General features: G+C 36.0%; 1 protein-coding gene across 5 annotated transcripts in view; it reads left to right on the forward strand.

Moving 5' to 3' along the window:
• The window catches only part of FOXP2 (forkhead box P2), a 532,789-nt gene that overhangs the window by 89,567 nt on the left and 415,958 nt on the right, over nt 1-27,264 (forward strand). The window lies entirely within an intron of this gene.

Here is a 27,264-nt window from a genome sequence, read left to right on the forward strand (position 1 = left end):
AAGTACCTGTCAAAGGCCCCATTTCCAAAAACCATCACATTGGGGGTTAGGGCTTCAACATATGAATTTTGAGAGGACACAGTTCAATCCACAGCAGTCCAATTTCCATGGATTTATTTCTTATATTAAACAAGAGGTGATGCTAAAGTATTTAAAAAGACTTCCAGAGTCTAGTCCTAATTCTTTCCCTAAGTAAGAGTGTATCTTTTTGACAGTCGTTTCTTTGTTTGAAATTATGATAAAAATATAAGCTATATGTGGCGTGGATTGTTGGGAAATTCAAATGTAGTAGTTATGTGAAAGAATGGTGTATAGATTACAGCATAGTATAACTGTAATAAAGGTCATTATAATTTTTGATCAGTATTCTTTATTTCATTTGTCAGCTGCCTGTGTTTCAGCTATAGGTCCATCTAAGCAGTGAGCTGTGTGACACCCAAAGATTGTACTGATTAGAAAGAACAGGTCACTAGCAGTCATGAAGGAACACTGAATATGAAAATGATCATAGAAATAATCCAGACTATCTTCTGTCTGTTACAAAAGCCCCCTCTAGAGCATCCCAACCTTGGCTTGGGAATAATGCTGAAGGTCCCTATAATAGTCAGAGTTCTCCAGAGAAACAGAACCTATAGAATGTGTGTCGTATTTGTATGGAGAGAGAGAGAGAGAGAGAGATGGACAGAGAGAGACTGATTTAAGGAATTGGGGTCTGGCAAGTCTGAAATCTGCAGGACAGGCTTGCAGGCTGGAGATCCTCAGAAGAGTTGATGTTGTAGTTCAAGTCCAAAGGCAGTTTGGAGGCAGAATTCCTTCTTCCTTGGGAGATCTCTCTTTTTTCTCCCTACTACGGCTTTCAGTAGAGTGAATGAGGCCCACTCACGTTATAGAGGGTAATCTGCTTTACTCAGATGTTAATCCCATCTAAAAATTACTTCCCCATTGACATCTAGACTGGTGTGTGACTAAATATCTGAGTACCATGGCCTAGCACAGTTGACACAAAATTAGCCATCACAGCATCACTTAATATTTAGGGTCAGTTCTACTTTTAAAATATTATGTAATCCTTCTAATTTTGAAATGATCTGAAAATAAAATAAGTAGATGTATATGTAAATGAATGAATAGATAGTGCTGATCAATACCATATATATTACCTTATTACTTAATAAGATTCAGTGCCCTCTCAACTTTGTTGAAACTTTAGAAATGGAGCGGCTAACAGAAGTGTGTGTAGAGCACATTGATTCACTAACACAGTAATGAATCACAGAGCTCTTTGCTTGGCCTTACCTGGTAAGGTTATCACAGTGAGCAAAATACGTGAACTAAGGAAGTGTAGCTACTGTGTTGAATGTCCAAATTGAGATCCAACAAGGATTTTGGCACAGTGGTCTGAGAATAGCAAGATGAAAATTAATGGAATGAATATAAAATCTTGTTCTAAAGTTTCAAGAAAGTTGTATAAGTATGGATGAAAATGACACTTAGAAATACACCAGCTCAAAATACCACAGAAGATTATAGGAATTGGTAAAACAGATTGTACATTCAACACAGCTGTTGCCTAATATGGGGTAAAAGAGAAATTTGTCACATTATAATCTATACTTATAAAACTTTTTAAAATCAAACAAATATTGTCATAAATAAGGCAGTATAGAAGATTATGTCACTTAACTCATTCTGCCTTATAACTAATAAGCTGAAAATTATAATAAATTTTCTTTTACTTTAGACTATGAATTTATCCTCTAGTTAGTCCCATACATGCAAAATCAACCCTCAATTAATCTTAGTTCCACTGACTTAAAAGTAGGCATCGCCAAATAGCTTTGGGAGTAATACCTTCAAGTGATATTCGCTAATGTTATATTAACTGATAACTAGCAGAAGTGTGAACTAGCAAACAGGTCATTGAGGGAGAGTTTTCTGATAGGGTGCTACGTGTAGAATCCTGATCAACCTGTAAAGTTTAAAGTTTTCTTAAATCTGCTTCTGTATGTCTCTGAGTTTTGATCCTGACACAGATGTAATATTTGACTTCTTGAGCAATTTATCCAATTTATTCTGAACCCCCTATTATGTCCACTATACTGAGTATGATTGGAGAACACACTGTAGTGAGATGTCTGACGATTTCCCATATGGTGAATAGGAATACAGGAAACACTGTAAAACAAATACACTATTTATTAAACCTAGATCTATTCTTTTGCAAAAGTGACATTTATAGATCTCACAGTTCCTACAACTTCTGTAAAATCCAGGTGTGGAACAGCTTAGCTAATACCAATATTAATAGACATATCATTGCTACTTACTAGTACAAAATAGGAATTTCAGAGCTGATGTCATGTGACCAAGAACTATGAAGCAATGTTATGTTTTAGCCCACATTTCTTCTGACTTCACTTAAATTACGTAACTTAAAGATTATGCACCTTGGATTTTTCCTTCAATTTGCTTTTATAAGTCACTTTTTTCCTCTGTGTTGATATAATGATTTGACTTTCCTGCTTAAGATGCTTTTTCCAAATACTGACCATTTCTAAGAGGTGTCCTTCATAATTAATGGATAACCTAATTGAAGGAATTTGAAAAGAAACATAGCTACTTTGAACTGATAATTTTACTGATGTATTTTTATTTAGTTATACCTTACCTTGTTCATAAAATAATTATAGTTGTTTTCTGCAGAATGTGTACAATCTATGGATTTATTTTCATTAAAGGCATTTCTGGAACCATAGACCTGATAATATAGTATAGATAATAGAGTCACTAAAAAGGTTACAACCATATTAAATTTTATTGGAATAAAAAGTGACCCATCTGCTTTATCCAGCACGAAAATTCTGTAGTTAAGCAATGGCTGAAAATTCCCTAAGTAGCGGGAGTATGGAAGTAGGGCAATTAACTTGTTATAAATCTGAAACCATACTTGATAGTACCCTAAAGCAGTCAAAAATTTGGATTCTAGTGCCTTGTCAATTCTGAGTCAACAAATTTCAGAGAATTTGGTCACAATCAAACGTTTTAGGAAATGAAACATCTCCCCTGAAAACTGTTCTCTCTCTTATCTCTCTTTCTCTATGTCTTCCTCTCCTCCTTCCTTTTTCCCTTTCCTTCCATTCATCCACCTTTCTATTTATTTTTCTTTAAGAAATATTTATTTAGTTCCTTCTTTTTGCAAGACACTGTCCTAACATGTGCATCCTACAGGGTTATAAGACATGGATTCATCAATGCCGTTACCTGTTTCAGGTCTATTACAACCACGCAGATAATTTTTTTAAAGAGCCAGTTTATTTCATACTCACACCTAAACATTGTGCTTGAAATTAAAAAAAACCTTTTTCTCTATTGTATTTGTCACCTTTTATTGTCTCTTAATCTTTTTTTTTTTTAAATTAAGACTTTAAGTATTAGAGCAGTTTTAGGTTCACTGCTAAATTGAGAGGACGGTACAGAGATTTCCTGTATACTCCCTGTTGCCAAGCATTCATAGTCTCCCCATTACTGACATTCTCCACCAGAGTTAGAACAAGTTGTAACATTTGTTACACTTGATGAACCTATGTTGACACATCATAATCATCCAAAGTCCATAGCTAACATTAGGCTTCACTTTTGGTATTGTACGTTATGGGTTTGAATAAGTATATAATGACATCTATCTGTCGTCATGGTATCATACAGAGTTGTTTCATTGCCCTAAAAATCGCCTGTGTTCCTCCTGCTTACTTCCCCCCCGAACCCTTGGCAACCACTGATCGTTTTATTGTCTCCATAGTTTTGTCTTCTCCAGAATGTCACATAGTTGGAATCGTAGAGTATGTAGCCTTTTCCTTTTTCCTTTTTTGAATTTTATTTTATTTATTTTTTTATACAGCAGGTTCTTATTAGTTATCCATTTTATACACATCAGTGTCTACATGTCAATCCCAATCGCCCAATTCATCCCACCCCCACCCCCACCCCCTGCCACTTTCCCCCCTTGGTGTCCATACGTTTGTTCTCTACATCTGTGTCTCAATCTCTACCCTGCAAACAGGTTCATCTGTACCATTTTCTAGGTTCCACATATATGCATTAATATATGATATTTGTTTTTCTCTTTCTGACTTACTTCACTCTGTATGACAGTCTCTAGATTCATCCACGTCTCTACAAATGACCCAATTTTGTTTCTTTTTATGGCAGAGTAATATTCCATTGTATTGTGTACCACATCTTCTTTACTCATTCGTCTGTCGATGGGCATTTTGGTTGCTTCCATGTCCTGGCTATTGTAAATAGTGCTGCAATGAACATTGGGGTGCATGTGTCTTTTTGAATTATGGTTTTCTCTGGGTATATGCCCAGTAGTGGGATTGCTGGGTCATATGGTAATACTATTTTTAGTTTTTTAAGGAACCTCCATACTGTTTTCCATAGTGGCTGTATCAATTTACATTCCCACCAACAGTGCAAGAGGGTTCCCTTTTCTCCACACCCTCTCCAGCATTTGTTGTTTGTAGACTTTCTGATGATGCCTATTCTAAATGGTGTGAGGTGATACCTCATTGTAGTTTTGATTTGCATTTCTCTAATAATTAGTGATGTTGAGCAGCTTTTCATGTTCTTCTTGGCCATCTTTATGTCTTCTTTGGAGAAATGTCTATTTAGGTCTTCTGCCCATTTTTTTTTTTTTTTTTGTGTGTGTGTGTGTGTGGGGTATGCGGGCCTCTCACTGTTGTGGCCTCTCCCGTTGCGGAGCACAGGCTCTGGACGCGCAGGCTCAGTGGCCATGGCTCACGGGCCTAGCCGCTCCGCGGCATGTGGGATCTTCCCGGACCGGGGCACGAACCTGTGTCCCCTGCATCGGCAGGCGGACTCTCAACCACTGCGCCACCAGGGAAGCCCGTTCTGCCCATTTTTGAATTGGGTTGTTTGTTTTTTTAATACTGAGCTGCATGAGCTGTTTATATATTTTGGAGAGTAATCCTTTGTCCGTTGATTCGTTTGCGAATATTTTCTCCCGTTCTGAGGTTTGTCTTTTGGTCTTATTGGTAGTTTCCTCTGGTTTTCAAAAGCTTTTAAGTTTCATTAGGTACCATTTGTTTATTTTTGTTTTTATTTCCATTACTCTAGGAGGTGGATCAAAAAAGATCTTCCTGTGATTTATGTCAAAGAATGTTCTTCCTATGTTTTCCTCTAAGAGTTTTATAGTGTCCAGTCTTACATTTAGGTCTCTAATCCATTTTGAGTTTATTTTTCTGTATGGTGTTAGGGAGTGTTCTAATTTCATTCTTCTACATGTAGTTGTCCAGGTTTCCCAGCACCACTTATTGAAGAGACTGTCTTCTCCATTGTATATCTTTGCCTCCTTTGTCATAGATTAGTTGACCATAGGTGCGTGGGTTTATCTCTGGGCTTTCTATCCTGTTCCATTGATCTAGATTTCTGTTTTTGTGCCAGTACCATATTGTCTTGATTACTGTAGCTTTGTAGTATAGTCTGAAGTCAGGGAGCCTGATTCCTCCAGCTCCATTTTTTTCTCTCAAGACTGCTTTGGCTATTTGGGGTCTTTTGTGTCTCTATACAAATTTTAAGTTTTTTTTGTTCTAGTTCTGTAAAAAATGCCATTGGTAATTTGATAGGGATTGCATTGAATCTGTAGATTGTTTTGGGTAGTATAGTCATTTTCACAATATTGATACTTCCAATCCAAGAACATGGTATATCTCTCCATCTGTTGGTATCATCTTTAATTTCTTTCATCAGTGTCTTATAGTTTTCTGCATACAGGTCTTCTGTCTCCCTATGTAGGGTTATTCCTACGTATTTTGTTCTTTTTGTTGCAGTGGTAAATGGGAGTGTTTCCTTAATTTCTCTTTCAGATTTTTCATTATTAGTGTATAGGAATGCATGAGATTTCTGTGCATTAATTTTGTATCCTGCAACTTTAGCAAATTCATTGATTAGCTCTAGTAGTTTTCTGGTGGCATCTTTAGGATTCTCTATGTATAGTAGCATGTCATCTGCAAACAGTGACAGTTTTACTTCTTCTTTTCCAATTTGTATTCCTTTTATTTCTTTTTCTTCTCTGATTGCCATGGCTAGGACTTGCAAAACTATGTTCAATAATAGTGGTGACACTGGACATCCTTGTCTTGTTCCTCATCTTAGAGGAAATGCTTTCAGTTTTTCACCACTGAGAATGATGTTGGCTGTGGGTTTGTCATATATGGCCTTTATGATGTTGAGGTAGGTTCCCTCTATGCCCACTTTTTGGAGAGTTTTTATCATAAATGGGTGGTGAATTTCGTCAAAAGCTTTTTCTTCATCTATTCAGATGATCGTATGGTTTTTATTCTTCAATTTGTTAATATGGTGTATCACATTGTTTGATTTGCGTATATTGAGGAATCCTTGCATCCCTGGGATAAATCCCACTTGATCATGGTGTATGATCCTTTTAATGTGTTGTTGGATTCTGTTTGCTAGTATTTTGTTGAGGATTTTTGCATCTATATTCATCAGTGATATTGGTCTGTAATTCTCTTTTTTTGTACTATCTGTGTCTGGTTTTGTTATCAGGGTGATGGTGGCCTCATAGAATTAGTTTGGGAGTGTTCCTTTGCAGTTTTTTGGAAGCATTTGAGAAGGACTGGTGTTAGCTCTTTTCTAAATGTTTAATAGAATTCTCCTGTGAAGCCATCTGGTCCTAGACTTTTGTTTGTTGGAAGATTTCTAATCACAGTTTCAATTTCATTACTTGTGATTGGTCTATTCATAATTTCTATTTCTTCCTGGTTCAGTCTTGGAAGGTTATACCTTTCTAAGAATTTGTCCATTTCTTCCAGGTTGTCCATTTTATTCGCATAGAGTTGCTTGTAGTAGTCTCTTAGGATGTTTTGTATTTCTGCAGTATCTGTTGTGACTTCTCCTTTTTCATTTCTAATTTTATTGATTTGAGTCCTCTCCCTGTTTTTTTTTTTTTTTCTTTTATGTAGTACGCGGGCCTCTCACTGCCATGGCCTCTCCCACTGTGGAGCACAGGCTCCGGACGTGCAGGCTCAGCGGCCATGGCCCACGGGCTCAGCCACTCCGTGGCATGTGGGATCCTCCCGGACCGGGGCATGAACCTGTGTCTTCTGCATTGGCAGGTGGACTCTCAACCACTGTGCCACCAGGGAAGCCCTCCCTGTTTTTCTTCATGTGTCTGGCTAATGGTTTAGCAATTTTGTTTATCTTCTCAAAGAACCAGCTTTTAGTTTTATTGATCTTTGCTATTGTTTTCTTTGTTTCTATTTCATTTATTTCTGCTCTGATCCTTATGATTTCTTTCCTTCTTGCTAACTTTGGGTTTTGTTTGTTCTTCCTTCTCTAGTTCCTTTAGGTGTAAGTTTCGATTGTTCATTTGCGATTTTTCTTGTTTGTTGAGGTAGGCTTGTATTGCCATAAACTTCCCTCTTAGAACTGCTTTTCTGCATCCCGTAGGTTTTGGGTCGTAGTGTTTTCATTGTCATTTATCTCTAGGTATTTTTTGATTTCCTTTTTGATTTCTTCAGTGATCTCTTGGTTATTTAGTAACATATTGTTTAGCCTCCATGTGTTTGTGTTTTTTACGTTTCTTTCTCTGTAATTCATTTCTAATCTCATAGCGTTGTGGTCAGAAAAGATGCTTGATATGATTTCAGTTTTCTTAAATTAACTGAGGCTTGATTTGTCATCCAAGATGTGATCGATCCTTGAGAATGTTCCATGTGCACTTGAGAAGAAAGTGTAATCTGCTGTTTTTGGATAGAATGCCCTATAAATACCATTTAAATATATCTGGTCTATTATGTCATTTAAAGCTTGTGTTTCTTATTAATTTTCTGTTTGGATGATCCGTCCATTGGTGTAAGTGAGGTGTTAAAGTCCCCCACTATTATTGTGTTACTGTCGATTTCCTCTTTTATAGCTGTTAGCAGTTGCTTTATGTATTGTGGTGCTCCTATGTTGGGTGCATATATATTTATAATTGTTATATCTTCTTCTTGAATTGATCCCTTGATCATTATGTAGTGTCCTTCCTTGTCTCTTGTAACATTCTTTATTTTAAAGTCTATTTTATCTGTTATGAGAATTGTTACTCCAGCTTTCTTTGCTACTCCAGCTTTCTTTTGATTTCCATTCGCATGGAATATCGTTTTCCACCTCTGTGTGTGTCCCTAGGTCTGAAGTGGGTCTCTTGTAGACAGCATATATATGGGTCTTGTTTTTGTATCCATTCAGCAAGCCTGTGTCTTTTGGTTGGACCATTTAATCCATTCACGTTTAAGGTAATTATCGATATGTATGTTCCTATGACCATTTTCTTAATTGTTTTGGATTTGTTTTTGTAGGTCCTGCTCTTCTCTTGTGTTTCCCACTTAGAGAAGTTCCTTTAGCATTTGTTGTAGAGCTGGTTTGGTGGTGCTGAATTCTCTTAGCTTTTGCTTATCTGTAAAGCTTTTGATTTCTTCATGGAATCTGAATGAGATCCTTGCCCAGTAAAGTTATCTTGGTTGTAGTTTCTTCCCTTTCATCACTTTAAGTATATCATGCCACTCCCTTCTGGCTTGTAGAGTTTCTGCTGCGAAATCAGCTCTTATCCTTATGGGGGTTCACTTGTATGTTATTTGTCATTTTTCCCTTGCTGCTTTCAGTAATTTTTCTGTCTTTAATTTTTGCCAGTTTGATTACTATGTGTCTCGGTGTGTTTATCCTTGGGTTTATCCTGCCTGGGACTCTCCACGCTACCTGGCCTTGGGTGGCTATTTCCTTTCCCATGTTAGGGAAGTTTTTGACTATAATCTTTTCAAATGTTTTCTCGGGTCCTTTCTCTCTCTCTTCTCCTTCTGGGACCCCTATAATGTGAATGTTGTTGCATTTAATGTTGTCCCAGAGGTCTCTTAGGCTGTCTTCATTTCTTTCATTCATTTTTCTTTATTCTGCCACAACAGTGAATTCCACCATTCTGTCTTCCAGGTCAGTTATCCGTTCTTCTGCCTCAGTTATTCTGCTATTGATTCCTTCTAGTGTATTTTTCATTTCAGTTATTGTATTGTCCATCTCTGTTTGTTTGTTCTTTAATTCTTCTAGGTCTTTGTTAAACATTTCTTTCATCTTCTCAATCTTTGCCTCCATTCTTTTTCTGAGGTCCTGGATTATCTTCACTATCATTATTCTGAATTCTTGCTCTGGAAGGTTGCCTATCTCCACTTCATTTAGTTGTTTTTCTGGGGTTTTATCTTGTTCCTTCATCTGGTACATAGCCCTCTGCCTTTTCATCTTGTCTATCTTTCTGTGAATGTGGTTTTTTGTTCCACAGGCTGCAGGATTGTTCTTCTTGTTTCTTCTGTCTGCCCTCTGGTGGATGAGGTTATCTAAGAGGCTTGTGCAACTTTCCTGATGGGAGGGACTGGTGGTTGGTAGAGCTGGCTGTTGCTGTGGTGGGCAGAGCTCAGTAAAACTTTAATCCACTTGTCTCCTGATGGGTGGGGCTGGGTTCCCTCCCTGTTGGTTGTTTGGCCTATGGCGACCCAACACTGGAACCTACCCAGGCTCTTTGGTGGGGCTAATGGTGGACTCTCAGAGGGCTCACGCCAAGGAGTGCTTCCCGAACTTCTGCTGCCAGTGTCCTTGTCCTCACGGTGAGACACAGCCACCCCCTGCCTCTGCAGGAGACCCTCCAACACTAGCAGGTAGGTTTGGTTCAGTCTCCTACGGGGTCACTGCTCCTTCCCCTGGGTCCCAGTGCACACACTACTTTGTGTGTGCCCTCCTAGAGTGGAGCCTCTGTTTGCCCCAGTCCTGTCGAAGTCCTGCAATCAAATCTTGCTAGCCGTTGCCAGACCCACAGGTTGAGAAGCCTGACATGGGGCTCAGAACTTTCACTCCAGTGCGTGGACTTCTTTGGTATAAGTGTTCTCCAGTTTGTGAGTCACCCACCCAGCAGTTATGGGATTTGATTTTATTGTGATTGCGCCCCTCCTACCATCTCATTGTGGCTTCTCCTTTGTCTTTGGATGTGGGGTATCTTTTTTGGTGAGTTCCAGTGTCTTCCTGTTGATGATTGTTTGGCAGTTAGTTGTGATTCCCGTGCTCTCGCAAGAGGGAGTGAGTGCACGTCCTTCTACTCCGCCGTCTTGAACCAGTCTCCCTATGTAGCCTTTTCAGATTGCTTTCTTTCACTCAGTAATATGCATTTAAGGTTCTTCCGTGTTTTTTCCGTAGATTGATGGCCCATAATTTTTTAGCCGTAAGTAATACAATATGTGTGGAGATATATATATATATATATATATATACACACACACACACACACCCCATAGTTTATCTGCATCTGAAATTTTGAAACCCAGATTTTAGTTCTGACATTGGCATTAACTATCTTTGACTTCTTAAATAGGTCACTTCAAGCTCTTTAGGCCTCAGTATTGCTTCATTTCTAAAATGAGAGGCTTTCTTCCCTTGTACTAGAGTGGAATTTCAGATTTTTAAGATTACAGTGTTATTGGAGACCTGGTTAAGTAGCTTGAGAAAGACAGAAGTTGGTTTGACTCATGACTCTGTGATGAAAGTTCAAATTATTTAATCTCTAATTTGCATATGTAATAGAAGGATAAATAATTATACTCATCTAATTAGACGTCTGGGGGATTAAATGAGAAAATACATGTAAAATGCTCAGCCAGTGGCAGGTACATAATAAGAACTCAATAAATTTTCTCTAGTTTTATTACTGTTTAATTGATGTTCAACACCTCTTACCACTCCTTTTACTACTTCCTCTTGGTTAGCTCCTTCCATTCCTTTCATTTCTGTGCTACTACAAATTCTTTTTTACTATTTTCAAGTCCCCATCCATTTTCAGTCCTTTAGGCTTAACAATATATCATCACTTAATTTATAGATAAAAATAAAGGTATGATACCTCCAGACTTTCCTACCACCCCTTCCCAAATTATCTGCATCAGGACCCATCCCTATTATCCCCTACAGTTTCTGAGGATAAATTGCCATCTGTGTGGTCATGGAAGGTTTCTTAATTTTTTGTTTGTTTTTTTCAGCTATAAACAATGATGCCAAATTAAAGAATATAGGTAAACCACTTAGCCAAGTGCATGGAACTCAGGAAGCATTAGTTTCCTTCCTTGCCATTCTCCGTTTTTCTTCACCCCAGTCTACCTATATTCTATACAGTGAGAGCTGTCTTCATAAATTACAGTTCAGATTATGCCCCTTCCCTTTGGTCACTCTCCAGTATCTTTTGAATAAAGATAAAATGTCTTTGCATGGCTTACAGACCTGATGTAGCTGCCCCATATGTCCTTGTTTTCTTCTATTCTCTCCTACATTTTACTCAGCTGTCCCATTGCTGCTGGGTACACTTTTCCTCCACCTGGAATGCCTTTCCAAATTTTCTTTATTTCTCCTTTGTTTCTCTTCATTCCTTTAGATGTAGCTTAACACCCTAAATGTAAAACTTCATTGAGATTATGGGTAGGGCTAATCACTGCCATCACAGTATTTTTATAAAATCTGTGCTGTATTTTATATATTCATGTTTAAAAATGTCAAACAGTATATGATACTATAATGACAAATTAAAATTTAAAAGATCACTTCTTCCCTTCTCTCAATCTCATTCTCCAGTGGGAGTCTCTCTTCTTTGTCTACCTTTTCCTATCGATCAGTGTGCCTGATAGAAATGTAATGCACACCACATATGCATTTACATTTAACATTTTTAAGTAACCACATTTTTTAGAAAAAGCAAAAGAAGCAGTGAAATTAATTTTAATAATACATTTTATTTAACTAGTACTTCAAAATATTATTAACATGTAATTTATATAAAAATATTGGTGAATAATTTTACATTCATTTTTAAAAATAGTTTCCTTTGAAAGCTAGTGTGTACTTTGCACTTATAGCTCAACTCAGCTCAGACTTGCCACATTTCAAGTGCTCATCAGCAACACGTGGCTGGTGACTACTTGCGTTAGACAGTGCAGCTACAGAAAAACTCTGAGAACTGAGTTAGTGAGGCAGCATTTTGACTCACAGCTCTGCAGCTTATTAGCTACATTATCTTGGGTAAGTTATTTATGGTCTCTGCACTTCTTTCCCTCTCCCCCCCACCCCATTTTTTAACATGGGATGATATCTCATAAGCTGTTGTGAAGACTGAAAAATAAACACTTTTTTCCACATGGTCATCTGCTTTTTACTGACTTCTTTACACTTGGTTTTCAAATACACTCTCTTAGTTGAGGAAATCTGTGTATGTGGAAGCACAGAACTAAAGGATCTTCCTTTTTGGTTTCTTTTGTTGAGTGCTGTGTTCCAGGCTCCATATGACACACTGGAAATAGAATGATCCAGTTGTATTTCCCACCTCAAGGAACTCACAGTCATACATAACTTATTGCCTGGCTATTTCAAAAACAGAGTGAAAATTATTTTATAATATAGAATTAAAATATGGAGACATATTTCCAAATTTCAGTAAAAATTGTTACTGATTTTTAAATCTCTGAAATCCTCTCTTTGCTCTATTTGGATCTTCATAACTCATATTAAGGATCACACCGTACCCTCTTTTTGCTCTGGAAGTCTTGCAGTGGCCTTGGGCAAAAGGCAGTAAAATTCTGATCTGGGCTGAAACTCCAGAGAGAAGATCCTTTCTATATATATATATATATTTTGCCAACACAACCAACAATAAACTCTAAGTTATTTAAGATGTAGAATACTTTGAGGATTATTTAGGGACTTTGCTACTTCTGACTTGACTCCCTCATGTTGCTGCCCTTTGGCCGTTTCACTGTTGTAGAACCTTTATGAAATAAGAGAAAGGTAAAACTCAAGTTAGATTATTTAGCTACTGGCAAGCAGTCTGGGAAAATTGTTTGCTAGGCAAGAAGATTGTATGTGATGAGTTAAATGGGGTAGATTTTAGTGATATATTTCTTCTATCACCCTAAATAATCAAGATTTGATTATATGTTGTTCTTATGTACCTCAAATTGTTTCATAAATTATACTGCTTATAAATATAGAGAGCAACTGTAGTTTGGAAGACTAGAATTGCATATGTAAATTTTTCATGTTTTTCTGATTGTAGGAAATAATGTTCTGGGCTAATAGAAACATCGTGCTCCATTGAATTTTTACTTTTGATTAGTATGGAGTGGGATGATATGTTTCAATTATAATGGTTCACATTAATTGATCTGATCAGCAGTTGTAAATAATGCTTTATCTTCTTATCTAGCAGTGAAAGACACTTAGAAAACTTTATACTTTTGTTCCTAGGTTCTTCAGAGTGATTAATGGTACAATTTATTTTGCCATTTATTTTTTACTATTGCCTTTTTGCTAAAATAGAATTCAAATGTGTTTACAAACAAAAGATTTAATTAGGATACATGTAGTATGAATGGGTTATGGTACAAATGTCAGTCATATTTGCAAAGTATCGCTGTATTGTTAAGAATTTTTAAAAATGGTATTATCATTTCAAGTTTATTATTATTGACCATCTATAAATTAAGGTAAACTGAGGACCATGTACTGAGATTTATGAAATCAGTGTCAGATTGAGTTCCTGGGAAGCAGATTATGAGATGGAGATTATCATAGAGGACAATGATTAAGGAACACTCCTGAGATCAGTAGCTTCGGGAGGGAAAGGAAGGAAACAGAACTGGGGAGAGGGATGTAGTTTCAGTGAAGGCATCGTGGACCTCATGGGGAGGTCTGAAGCTGGATGGCTCATTCAGGTAAGGGGCCAGGCCTCTCTACCTTTGTGCTGATCACTGGATGAAGGCTGCTCCAGGAAGTCTGTTTTCATCTGAGTCAGTAGCTGGGGAAATAATTCCTTCATCCCAGAAGTGAGTTTGGGCAATGTATCACAGTATCCACTATACTTAGAATAGGCTAGAACCTGAAGTGTTGGATGCAGTTACATAAAGAGACTCCATCAGTCTGGGCCAATCCACCCATCTCTCCAGGAAGACAGCTAGAGCCATTTATTTACTCTTCCTGTTTTCGTTGTTGCCCTCTTCCAGTCTGTTCTCTGCATGACAGACAAAACAAGCTTTTAAAATTGGATCGTGTAAATCAGACAGTGTCACTACTCTGCCTAAAATCTTCCCATGGCTTCCGCTTGAAGGAAGGATAAAATCTAAATTCGTAACTGTAGCTTCCATGCTCTGCCTGATCTAACTCTTGTTTATTTCTGCAGCATTTTCTCGTGCCACTTTTCCCCCTCATATATTATGTTTTAGACACACTGGCCTTCTGTCAATTTCTCGAACATGCCGAGTTGTCTTCTAGTTGAGGGCATTTGGACTTCCCATTTCCCAACCAGGCATGCACCCCTCCACACCTTTTATGTGATAGTTTTTGTCTTATTCTTTGGATCAAATCCCCATAGAGGCCTTCTCTGACTACCTTGTTTAATGTAGGCCTCCAATAATTTTTCTCTGTCAGGTCACTATATTTTCCTTCATGGCCTTTATTACAAGCTGTAATTGTCTTGTTTATTTAATTTTTTTCTACGTTTTCTGTCCTCCCCTGTTGGAATTAAAGCTCTGTGAGTCATTTTCCCAGGCTACACCTCTTCCTATAATATGTCCTTGACAAGTTTTTTTATTCCTTACTGAATGATGGTCCTGATCTATCTTAAGTGGCCCACCTGATTTGACTTATTTTTCTAATTACAGCTTTATTGAGACATAATTCACATACTATTAAATCCTTCATTTTAAAGTGTACAATTCAGTGTTATTTTACTCTTCATACATTTGTGCAACTGTTGGCCACTATCAAATTTTAGAACATTTTCCTCGCTTCAGAAAGAAACCCCACACCCATTAGCAGTCTCTTGCCACCTCCCTCTCTCCCCAGCCCTTGTAAACGACTGTTCTACCTTCTATTTTCCCATTCTGTACATTTCATATACATAGAGTCATGCGGCACACAGCCTTTTATGTCTGGCTTCTTTCACTTGGTATAATGTTTTGAAGGTTCATCCATGTTGTAGCATGCATCAGTACTTCATACCTTTTTAGGGCCAAATGATATTCCATTGTAATAGATATACCACATTTTGTTTATCCATTCATTTGTTGATGGCCATTTGGATTATTCCCACTTTTCGGCTATTATGAATAATACTGGTATGAACACTTATGCTTTTATTTAGACATATGCTTATCAGTTCTCTTAGTTATATACTTAGGAGTCATATGGTAACTCTATGCTTAACCTTTTGAGGAGTTGACAAACTTTTTCAAAGTGGATACACCATTTTATAATTCCAAATATTGTCCTCTTTTAAAAAATTGGGTATATTTCTTTTTATTGTTGAGTTTTAATACTTTTTTATACATTCTAGATACTAAACTCATTCTAGATACTAATCTCAGGTATATGATTTGCAAATATTTTCTCCATTTCTGTGGATTATCTTTTCAGTTTCTTTATGGTGTCCTTTGAAGCACAAAAATTTTAAATTTTTACAGAGTCCGATTTGTTTTTTTTCTGATGTCACTTGTGCTTTTGATGCCACATCTAAGAAAATCATTGCCTAATCTAGGGTCACAAAGATGCGTTCTTCTGAGAATTTTATAGTTTTAGATTTTACATTTAGGTCTGTGATTCAGTTTGATTTAATTTTTACGTATCTTGTGAGATAGGAGTCCAAGTTCATTCTTTCGCATTTAGCTATCCAGTAGTCCCAGCACCTTGTGTTGAAAATACTGTTCTTGAATTGTCTTCCCTTGCCCAAAATCAATTGACCATAAGTGTGTTGATTTCTGTACTCTGAGTTTTATTCCATTAATCTGTATGTCTGTTCTTCTGTTGGTACTGCGTTGTCTTGATTATCTAGTTTTGTAGTAAGTTTTGAAATCTGGAAGTGCGAGTCCTCTAACTTTTTTCTTTTTCTATATTGTTTTGGCATTTCCATGTGAATTTTAGGATCAGCTGGTCGATTTCTGCAAAAAAATACAGCTGGGACTTTGATAAAGATTGTTTTGAATCTATAGATCTATTTTGGGAATATTGCCATCTTAATATTAAGTCTTCAAATCCATGAACATTAGATGTCTTTCTATTTATTCAGGTCTTCTGTGATTGTTTTCAATGATATTTAGTATTTTTCAGTGTATAAGCTCTGCATTTATTTTCATGAGTTTATTTTGAAGTATTTTATTCTTTTTGATGCTATTGTAAATTGATTTTTTTCTTAATTTTATTTTCACATTCTTCATTGCTAGTATACAGTTCACTTTTGTATATCAATCCTGTGTCCTGCTACCTTGCTGAACTCATTTATTCGTTCTAACAGACTTTTTGTATGGATTCCTTAGGATTTCCTATATACACAGTTTTTGTTTACAAAATCACATACATTTAATATTTCCCTCCCAAAATCTTGATGCCTTTTCATGTTTTTTTATGTAATTACCCTAGCTAGTTCCTAACAGTGTTAAATAGATGTTACAACAAGTGACATTCTTTTCTTCTTTCTGAACTTAGAGAGAAAGCATTTAATCTTTCACCACTAAATATGATGTTAGATGTGTTTTGTTTTGTTTTGTTTTGTAAGTGCCCTTTATCAGGTCCAGGAAGTTTTCTTCTATTCCTAGTTTCTGAATGTTTTTATTAAATGCTTTTTCTTTGTCTGTTGAGATGATCATCTTAACTTGTTTAAAAAAAAAAAAAGAGCTAATTGAACACACAGGAAACACACTGAAGTAGGCTCATAGATAACCAAGAGCAAGCCAGTAGCTGTTATTTGCTGTCCAGTTCAACTACATCTTCCTGCCATGTTTAAAATCTCATCTCTTTAAAGAGTAAAATGACCTAATGAATACAAAATTTGAAATTAGAAAAGTATAAACCTAAAACACATATGTATGCACGCATATGTATAGTATTCTCTGGTTATGAACAAGGTAGAAAATGTCACAGTAAGGGTATTGTTTGCAATAGTTTATTAAAATAAGTATTGCTTTATTAATATTCCAAGGTTTTAATCGCCAAGGCAAAAACTATAGTCTCAGAAGTTTCACTGAAATTTTAAGCATGTGTTTCTGTCTATAATATAACATCTACCTTATTTTGTTTTAGTTGATGCTGATGTATCCTATGAACCCCCATCACCTCTCCACTACAGAGATTATTCTTGAAATAATAGTTTTACTTGAGCTCAGTTCAGATGTTTTTCAAGGCAAGAAGAGATTTATTTTGACAATAACTATTACTTATAACACAGCACAATAGTTACATAATTCTACTCTTTTTTCTCCTGCTGAAAATTGTTATTTTTGTTAAGAAAGAAATGAATAAAATAATCTTTTCATATCAGTACCTTACCTCCTTATATTAAAAAAAAATTGATAATTTTTTTTGAAAAGATGTACTCCAAAACTTATCAGATCAGAAGACAGCTTATTATTGGCTATAAGATTACCCTCTATGCTGTTACAGTTAGAGTAAGCATCCCCAGTAGCTGCCTGGGCCAGACTCAGTATATTCATCAAGAACCTTAACAACTTCACTTTCAGACCCATTATATATTAGGGTCATCAGACAAGTAGAGGCTTTGTTTTAGGCCCTGGACTGGACTGTAATTTTGACTTTGAGTGCCCATTTGTCTCAAGGCTACCCTCATTTTTAATGTGTCAGTTCAGTGGCAGAAATAAAGATAATAAAAATATCCTAAAAATGAAAGGAATCTTGGGGGTCATCTGATTTATTATTCAATTCCATTCCATGTAGGAGTTGGCTCTGAGCAATACTAGCTAGTCAATTAACCATTTAAAACAGTTTCAGTAACAAGAAATAGACTGACTCATGGAGCATCCTGTTAAATGTTCACAGCTCATTTTTTGGAAACTTTGGCTCTTAATTTTAGAGAGTTCTCAGTGTATTGATTTGTATTTGTATTCTTATAATTTATTTGTTCTAATTAAGACCCATTAGCCTTAGTTGTCCTTTGAAGGGCACATTACATATGTGTACATATGCATTCATATATCGTATGTTAGAAATACATCAGGTATTTGAAAACAGTTATGTTTCTACTTTATGTCCGCTTCTTTGGGTTAAACATCTTAAACTAATTATTAATTAATCATTGCAAAAATAGTCTATGGCTTTAGTTTAGAACTTTGCATACTCATTTGTTCTTATTTCTTCATTTTTAAAAATTGAAGTATAGTTGATTTACAATGTTGTGTTAATTTTAACAGCGTTAATGAGGTATAATTTTCATACCATAAAATTCACTCATTGCAGTTGATGGAATTCAATGATTTTAGTATATTTAGAGTTGTGTAATCATCACCAGATCCAGTTCTATAATTTCTTTATTACCCCCCGAAAACTCACTCATGCTCATTTGCGGTCGAGCCCTGCTACCAGTCCCATCCTAGGCAACTGCTGATTTGTATTCGGTGTTCACAGATTGGCCTTTCCTAGAAATTTTTTATAAATAGAATCTTACAATATGTAATCTTTTGTGCCTGGCTACTTTCAGTTAGCATAATGCTTTTGAGATTCATCAATGCTGTAGCATGTTTAGAATTTTTTTCCTTTTATTGCTAAGAAATATCCCATTGAATGGATCAAATTTTGTTTATCAATTCACCAGTTTATAGACATTTGGATTTCTTGCTTTTTGGCTATTCTAAATAATGCTGCTGTAAACTTCTGTGTATAAGTCTTCATGTGGACATATATTTTCATTCCCTTAGGTAGTTTTCTAGGGGTATGAATGCAAGGTTCAATGATAAGTTTATGTATATCCACTAAGAAACTACTAAACAGAAACTTTTTTTCAAAAGTGGTGTTTGTTTTGTTTTTTACATCCCCACCAGAAATGTATGAGGACCCCAAGTTTTCCTTGTCCTTGCCAACTTCTGGTATTTTTGGTCCTTTTGATAAGAGCCATTCTGGTGGGCATATAATGGTATCTCATTGTGGTTTTAATTTGCGTTTCATTAATAACTAATGATATTCATGTGGCCATTAGTATATTTTCTTTGGTGAATTGTCTATTCAATCTCTTGGCAATTTTTTGATTGGGTTGTTTGACTTTTCATTATTGAGTTGTAAGGGTTCTTTATATATTCTGGATACAAGTTCCATATCAGATATATGATTTCCAAAATTTTCCTCCTAATTAGTGATATTTTCTTAATGGCATTTTGAGGAGCAAAATATTTTAATTTTGATTGAGCCCAATTTATTATTTTTTACCTTATGGGTTATCCTTTTGGTGTATGTCTAAGAAGTTGTTGCTTGATCTAAGATCGTAAAGATTTTCTATTATTTTTTGTCAAGTTTTATAGTTTTAGCTCTCACATTTAGGTTTGATCCATTCTGTGTTAATTTTTGTATATGGTATGAAGGGGTCATTAGTGGAAAAGACCATCTTTTATTCTTAAATTGTCTTGGCTCTATTGTCAAAAATCAGTTGATGACCATACATATTAAGGGCATATTTCTGTACTTTCTTATCTGTTTTAATGATCTCTAGGTCTATCTTTATACCAGTACCACTGTTTTAATAACTGCAGCTTTATAGCAAGCTTTGAAACCAGATTGCGTGTGTACCCCAACTTTTTACTTCCTTTTAAAAATTGTTGTGGATAATCTAAGTTCTTTGAATTTTCATATACATTTTAGGTTCAGCCTGTCAGTTTCAACAACAACAACAAAAAGCCTGCTGAGATTTTAGGAGGGGTTGTTTTAAATATATAGATCAATTTGGGGAGAATTAACTGAAAAATCACTTTGCAATTGAAAATTATCACTGATATCTCAAGCTTCCCCCTCCTCTGCCCCTATATTCAAGGGAATCTTGATTCCTATTTTGTCGTCTAGTTATATTTTATACAAAAATGTTTGTTGACAATTTTTCAAAACTAATACGACAAAATGTTCATCCTTTGGTTTCTTAATGTACACTCTGGGGGTCATATATGTACCCTGACTAAGAAGCAGAAATTTAGAGGAAGTAATGGACGATTTTTTTCATTAAAAAATATCTCTGTTTCATTCTGCAAAGTATTTGAGTTTGGTGTAGTAACTATAAGAAAATGTGGGCAGAATTTTTAAATGAATTTTTATCTTGATATTTTTGGTTTTACTGTCTTAATAGTTTTATCCATATACTGGTTTTATATTTGTTCTGTTTTTGCTAACAAGACATGCCATGTTGTTGACTGACATTTTACTGCAATATTAGAGCAATAGACAGCTAATGAGTTTGTAAAGGAAGGAAATAAAATTGATTTTTGTTGAACATTTCTTCCATACCAACTACTCTGCAATATGCAGACAAAATCCTGTGACATGGCTGTTTTTACCTTTACTTACAGATGATAAAACAGATGATAAAACTGAGGCTTAGTAAAGATCAGAATCATGCCTAAAATTTTATAGATGTTGAGGTAGCATTAAAATCTTGATATTCTGACTTCAAGGCCAATATGCCAGCTGAGAAAGAAGAGCTGGACATTTAAAATTTGATTTTCAAGTGTGTCCTGGAATATCTTGACTTGATTTTCTTCTTCTGTGTTTGTCTTCTATTTGTTTCTTTATACCCTGCTGCATTCTACAGTGGTCTTAAGGCAACTTAGAGTATGCAGAATACAACAAGATGGCATAAATTAAAAATAGGAATAAAATGAGACAGAAAAGCAAGGGTGGGGAAAGTCCTTTTCCCAGAAAATCAACAACAACAACATCGTGTAAGTGAATATTGCTGGGAGACTGGAAAAATTTGAGCTGGAAAAGGACGTGGAAGTAAATGGGTTTACTTGGTGTCAGCTTTGGTGTCTGCTCCAATCATAATATAAGTGAGAAAGTGAAGTCTTGTTTGCTTTTGCTTCCTCTAAGTGCCAAGCACAGTGCCTTGTCTGTGGTAAGCCCTTAATGAGTGATTGCTGAACTTGATCCTCTAATGAACTTTATTGTCAGCATTCCTGTTACCAAGCTGGTTAGAAGGTTTTTATTTTACTAAAAGTCAAATAGTCAGGAATTTTAGATTTCTCTGTCAGTGTTATTTGTTGTAAACACCATCTCATTGTTTTCCTGATCTTCATTAAATTTGAAAATGTTATTTCAGAAATGCTTATAAGTCATCTTTTTTTACATAAGTACATCCAGAAATTGCCTCATCTGAGGAGTGTTATAGAAAGACATATGCTCTTGTAGTTGAGAGTGTAAGTTTTGTGCATCTGAAGGTTTCACTGTGATTATGTGCTCTCCATTTCAAATCTTTTTTTTTTTTCCATTTCAACTCTTTTCTGCGTTTTAAAACAAAGACTGTACATGTGGAGAGTTTAAAATTCATAAATATAAGGCACTTCAGCTTATAAGCATCTCAGAGATGTAAGTCTATGTTTACTCAAATAATACTCAGAATAATTTTATAATGCCTGTTGACATCATCTATAATGCCTATTTGACCTACTTATTTTGTAAACATATGTAATTAATTTCTTTCCATGGGTTGGACTTTATCTCCCAGACTCAAATCTTTTCTAGAAAGTTTTAAAAACTACATTAAGATTTATAGCAACTTAATTTTGTCATTTTAAAAACTAAGTGTTTTGTAAGAGTTTATCCTCAGATGACTCTTAAATATGACCCAACTATTAGTTTACCTGAACCATAATATTTATTTTGACTCGTGTCACTTCAATTCTGTTTGGTTTTTTATTTGGCTGCGTTGGGTCTTCATTGCTGCATGCGGGCTTTCTCTAGTTATGGCAAGCAGGGCCTACTCTTCGTTGCTGCACGCAGGCTTCTCGTTGTGGTGCCTCCTCTTGTTGCGGAGCACGGGTTCTAGGCACGCTGGCTTCAGTAGTTGTGGTGCATGGGCACAGTAGTTGTGGCTCACGGGCTCTAGAGTGCAGGCCCAGTAGTTGTGGCGGGCGGGCTTAGTTGCTCCTCAGCATGTGGGATCTTCCCGGACCAGGGCTCAAACCCGTGTCCCCTGCATTGGAAGGCGGATTCTTAACCACTGTGCCACCAGGGAAGTCCCTCAATGCTGTTTTAAAATAACAGAAAAGTAACTACATAAAAGGGTATATTTTAATTTTTGAAAGTTAATTTAATGTTACAAAAATTAGAAAGGATTGGCTTTAGGGAAAACCAGTAAAACTTCAGCAATCCTTGATGAGCATAGTTGTAGGTATTTGAACTACAGAGCTCTCACCTTGCAACAGATTATACTGAAAATGTACTTTTAAATCATCTCAATTAGTTTTGTATAGAAAGGAAAAATGAGAGGATAAGCTATGACATAAGTTTCTGTAGGGTATGCTCATTTTAACACTATCATTTTTGTTCTGAAATGTTATCATCATGCTAGAGTTTTCAAGATCCTATCTCCAATTGAGATTTCAGAGGTGAAAAATCTAAAGTAACTGCATAGTATTTCATAAAATTTCTTATTGCCTTTCAGGAAATCATCTTTTATCCTATATATCGTGTCCTCTCTTGAAGTTCAGAGACTTGTAATAAACTAGCACCTATTCTAGCACCTATGCCTATTCTCAGCATATATAGACTCTGATAGATGTAGTAACATCAAGACATGGCATTGGGTGAGACACCTCAGTCTGACCTGGAGCACACTGCTACTGCAGGCTGGCTCTGCCTCTGCTGGGGTAACCGTTCACTGACTGCCTTTCTGCCTTGTTCCACTGACAAAATCATTCTTTTCCCTCTGCTGTCCTTTACTCCTAACTTTAAATAATTCTGTATTTAGTATCGAATTTTTTAAGAATTTTAATTTTCTAGGGAGCAGAACAGCTCTCATACCAGTTGGCAAAATGCCACCTCTTCCCTGTTAGTATCATAGTGGTTATAATCTTCTATAAATACAAAAAAAGTGTTATATTTTGTGTCTTTGTTAGCTGGTATTAGCGATTTGTCAGAGTTTTTGTAAAGTCTTCTGTTTTCATACGTATAAAGCTTTTTGGATATAGACTATCTTTGAAACATATGAATATTATCCATCTTGGATTGACACTATTAATGATTTTTTGGAATTAATATTTGTAAAGTACTTTAAATATGAGAAAGACATTAGAGGGGATAAGTGTTGTTATTAATATGAATCCTTAATATTCAATTGCATTAAAAGAAAATCAGTGCTACTTTTAATATTTAATCTTTAATATTCAGATGTATTAAAAGAAAACTGATACTGCTTCTGTTAGTTTGTCATGGAATAGGATATGGTATTATTACCCAGAACTGATAAGATTCAATCAATCTGTACAAGTGGTTTTCCCACATCAAACCCTATTCATTATTTATATATTTAAACCCTACTTTAAATTAAAGTATCTCTTTATAATCATTAATTAGTTTTATTTTAGATTTTTCGATATTTATATGGTCTTTTGTGTCATTCCAAGAGGACAGAATTTGCTCACTTATTCTTTAGTGTCAAATTATTAGTCTCCATTGTAAGACAACTGCTATTTTTGTAGGTCAAATGGATGACTATCTGCAGTTTTATATCAGCCTATTATTATTTTTTGTTGCAATTAATATGTTGAAATACTGTAATTTATACTCTGAAGTCCATGAAAAAGAAAACACAGGTGTATTCCTCTTCCTATTTCCCTGCTGATTTACTCAACAGCCTGGTGGTGTGTGCTTAGAGTTGGTTTCCTAAGATACTGGCTTTTGTTTTTCTCGCCTGCCATATTCCCATACCTAGAGAATACCTGGCACATACTCAATGTTCAGTAAATACTTACTGAATGAATAAATAAGAATAGGCAATCTTACAGTATTCAGTCTATGTAGATCTCTATCTCTATGTCAGCAGTCGACTTGGTTTGGGGTTTTAGAGGTTGGATAAATCACATTAATCACGTCCCCTCCAGACTTTGGAAACTTCAGAGAAACAGACACAGGTGCCAGGCAGATGGAGATCAAAGCACCAGTTTTATTACTGGTAGAGGCTGAATTGGAGGACATGCATTATGTGTTCATATGAAATTGGCTTCAGCTCTGGATTAGACAGTGGTACCCTCCCAGCTGCTGGCACAGTGGGACATCCACAGTCCTCTGTCACTGAGGAATGGATAAAAACAGGCCTGAATGTGTCTTCTCTACAGGTAGCGCTGAACTGAGAAAAAGGAATTGAACTGGGCCCGTTCGTATATTCTCTTAAACTCACCAGTGTGATGAGTCTCTGCCACTCTCATGGTAAGAAGTGAGGGACAGAATAAAACTAATGGCATTTCTTGATCAAAAGTCTCCTCATGAAAATATGAGGAAAAAGAAACAGAGTTTTCCCTGTTGTTCCCCAAGATACTCTAATTAAACATAAATCCCTCCAACCAATTTTACTATTAATTTTTTCTGCAGTTTTTATTTGGCATTTATAAGATTCAATTTAAATTACTGTCATATATGCCAACACTTTCAGATCATTAAAATGAATATTGTTTATGGTAGTGAACATAGGTAGACATTGAACTAATCTAACACAGTGGAGGTTTGGACAAGGTAAGCTTAAGAGTAAAACAATGAGTAAGAAAAGCATATTCATATTTCCATTTTTATATACGATATATATGATACATGCATTCACTGTGATCTTGGTTTCTACTAAAGAATTTTTAATGTATTTGCTTCATTCTTACAGCTGACATTATGAAAAAAACCTTTCAGGTTTATCTTATATGTACACATCTCTGATTTCTGGTGGCTAAGTTGGTATTCTACTTTGTGGATTATTATTGTGAGATAAAATATTTGCAGCTTCTACATTCCTTATTTCCAATTTCCATCTCAAACACAATGAAACAAAATAAAACATCATAAAGCAAATGGAATATATTAGTAAAGTCTGGCTTTATCCAAATGTCTAAGTAAATTATCCTTGACAGAATGAAATCATAGGCATCATCATTTTTAAAAATAATAAGAGTATTGTGGTTTGCGAATATAACATAAGAGATAATAAAATAATTATTTTAACCTGTTAACATTAAAGTCCTTCTGACTGATTGGCAAGTACATTGATAACAACAGTTTGGCATTATTTATCACCAAATAGGACAGATACTTAATGTTTTAAAATAACTATATAGGGCTTCCCTGGTGGCGCAGTAGTTGAGAGTCCATCAGCCGATGCAGGGGACACGGGTTCGTGCCCCGGTCCGGGAAGACCCCACATGCCGTGGAGCGGCTGGGCCCGTGAGCCATGGCCACTGAGCCTGCGCGTCCAGAGCCTGTGCTCCGCAACGGGAGAGGCCACAACAGTGAGAGGCCCGCGTACTGAAAAAAAAAAAAACTATATAAAAGGTAAAATTATGAGCTAGTTTATTGTAGGAGATATTGTCTTCCATTCTACCCTTTGGAATTAACCATAAAGGAAGAAAAATATATGGTTTGTAGAAATTAATGCTGTCATCTTATTGTCATCAAGGGAGGGGACTGGCAGAGAGGTCCAGTAGGACCAGAAGACTAGCATTCATTTCCTCTCATGGTCTGGGATGTAGTCCCTGGCCTATAAAATAGACTCACATTTCTGAGGATAGACTCACGTTAAGCAAGCTCATGAAATTAGTGTTTAAAACTAAAAAGATTGATTTATGGTGATAAATTATTTTCTAGGACAAAAATAATTAGAATAGGAAGAATCCGTGAGTTCTGTGTATGTAAAATTTAAAATGAGGAATTTGGTCATTAGAAGCTTTCTTTTCCTTTAGGCAGAGCAGCACTGGCAGCCGAAAAGCAACAGAATCACCAGATTGCTTGGGGATTGTAGAATCAGAATTGAAAGGAAGTTCACGTATCAGCTGTTTTATGGTATTGGGCCCAGGCAATCTGATATAGCCATATCCGCCATATGTGTGGTCTTGCTACTAGAATTAGAATAATAAAGCCTATTGGCTACCTATCACGCCTACCAGTTAGGGGAGGAATATTCCAAATGTGAAGTCTAAAATACCGTCTCCCCAGATAGTGCTTAGATGAACATTTTCAGTTATCTCTGTGACTTGTTTTCTTCTATGCTCTCATGCATAGAAATGGGATCTGTATAGTAAAAGAGATGGAATAAAAAACATTAAAAAGTAGCCTAATTTTAGCAAAATTACCCAAATAGTATAATGCGTGAATACATTAACTTTAAAAGAATACACTTTGCTTCCCTGGTAGAATTGCAGCATGCTTATGCGATATTTCAATTGCATATATTGGACATCGTCAACCACTGAGGTTGATCAGCCCCCTCCTTGCCTTAGGATTTATACACATGATTATAACGCAGTGCAATGTAATTCTTACCAGAGTGTATGCCAGTGCAAAATGAAGGGAAAACAGGCAGAAGAATTATTTCACATTATTCTATGATATTTGTAGTTTATAGTGCAGGGATTAAAGTTAAATCAAGTTACTATCAAATACATGTTTACTATAGCAAGGCTTTGTGATAAAACGGGGGATGAAAAGAATAATGTGATTCTTTTTCTCTAGAATGCTTATAATCACCACAGTGTAGGCCACTCATGATGTATTTGATAAATACTCTTAGAGAGCATTAAGAAAAAAGAAAAAGTTTATAATACTTAGGCTTACACGGGTTTTTCCTGTACGGGACAGCAATAAAGTTAAATCTTGAAAAGTAGGCAGGATTTTGAGGTAAATAGGGTTGGGAAGGAAATGGTACAATGTAGAGAGGGGAAAAACGTGAGCAAAGCAAAACTTTGGAGTCACATGTGGGAGAAACATCAAGTGGTCTGTTGGCTCTGGAGAGTAGGATACTTGAAGAGTGGAAAAAGAGTCATGATCACAACACAGAAGACCTTACGTGTGAACTAGTATAAAACTAATAGAGTTTGCTGATCACATACTTGGGTACCTTGATCCATGCTAGGCACCAGAAAGATGAATAAAATGTAGTTCTTGGCCCTCCCAAGAGTTGTCAGCCCAAGGGTTGAGATAGATATAACATACTACAATACAAATTTCACCATGGACGTACTGTGACAGAAGTATAAACAAAATACTCCAGGAGCCAGATGATCAATTCTTTTGGTGTTGAGGAAGGTGGTTGAACTGGGTTTTGACAGATGAATAAATTTGGAACCACTGGTAAAGGCTAATAAGGTCACTAGACGCACACAGAGCAGCATGCTAAAATGTGAGGAGGTGTGAGTTGTCTGGGCTCTATAAGGTTGG

This window comes from Tursiops truncatus, chromosome 9 (genome assembly GCF_011762595.2).
Source record: "Tursiops truncatus isolate mTurTru1 chromosome 9, mTurTru1.mat.Y, whole genome shotgun sequence".
Classification (NCBI taxonomy): domain Eukaryota; kingdom Metazoa; phylum Chordata; class Mammalia; order Artiodactyla; family Delphinidae; genus Tursiops; species Tursiops truncatus.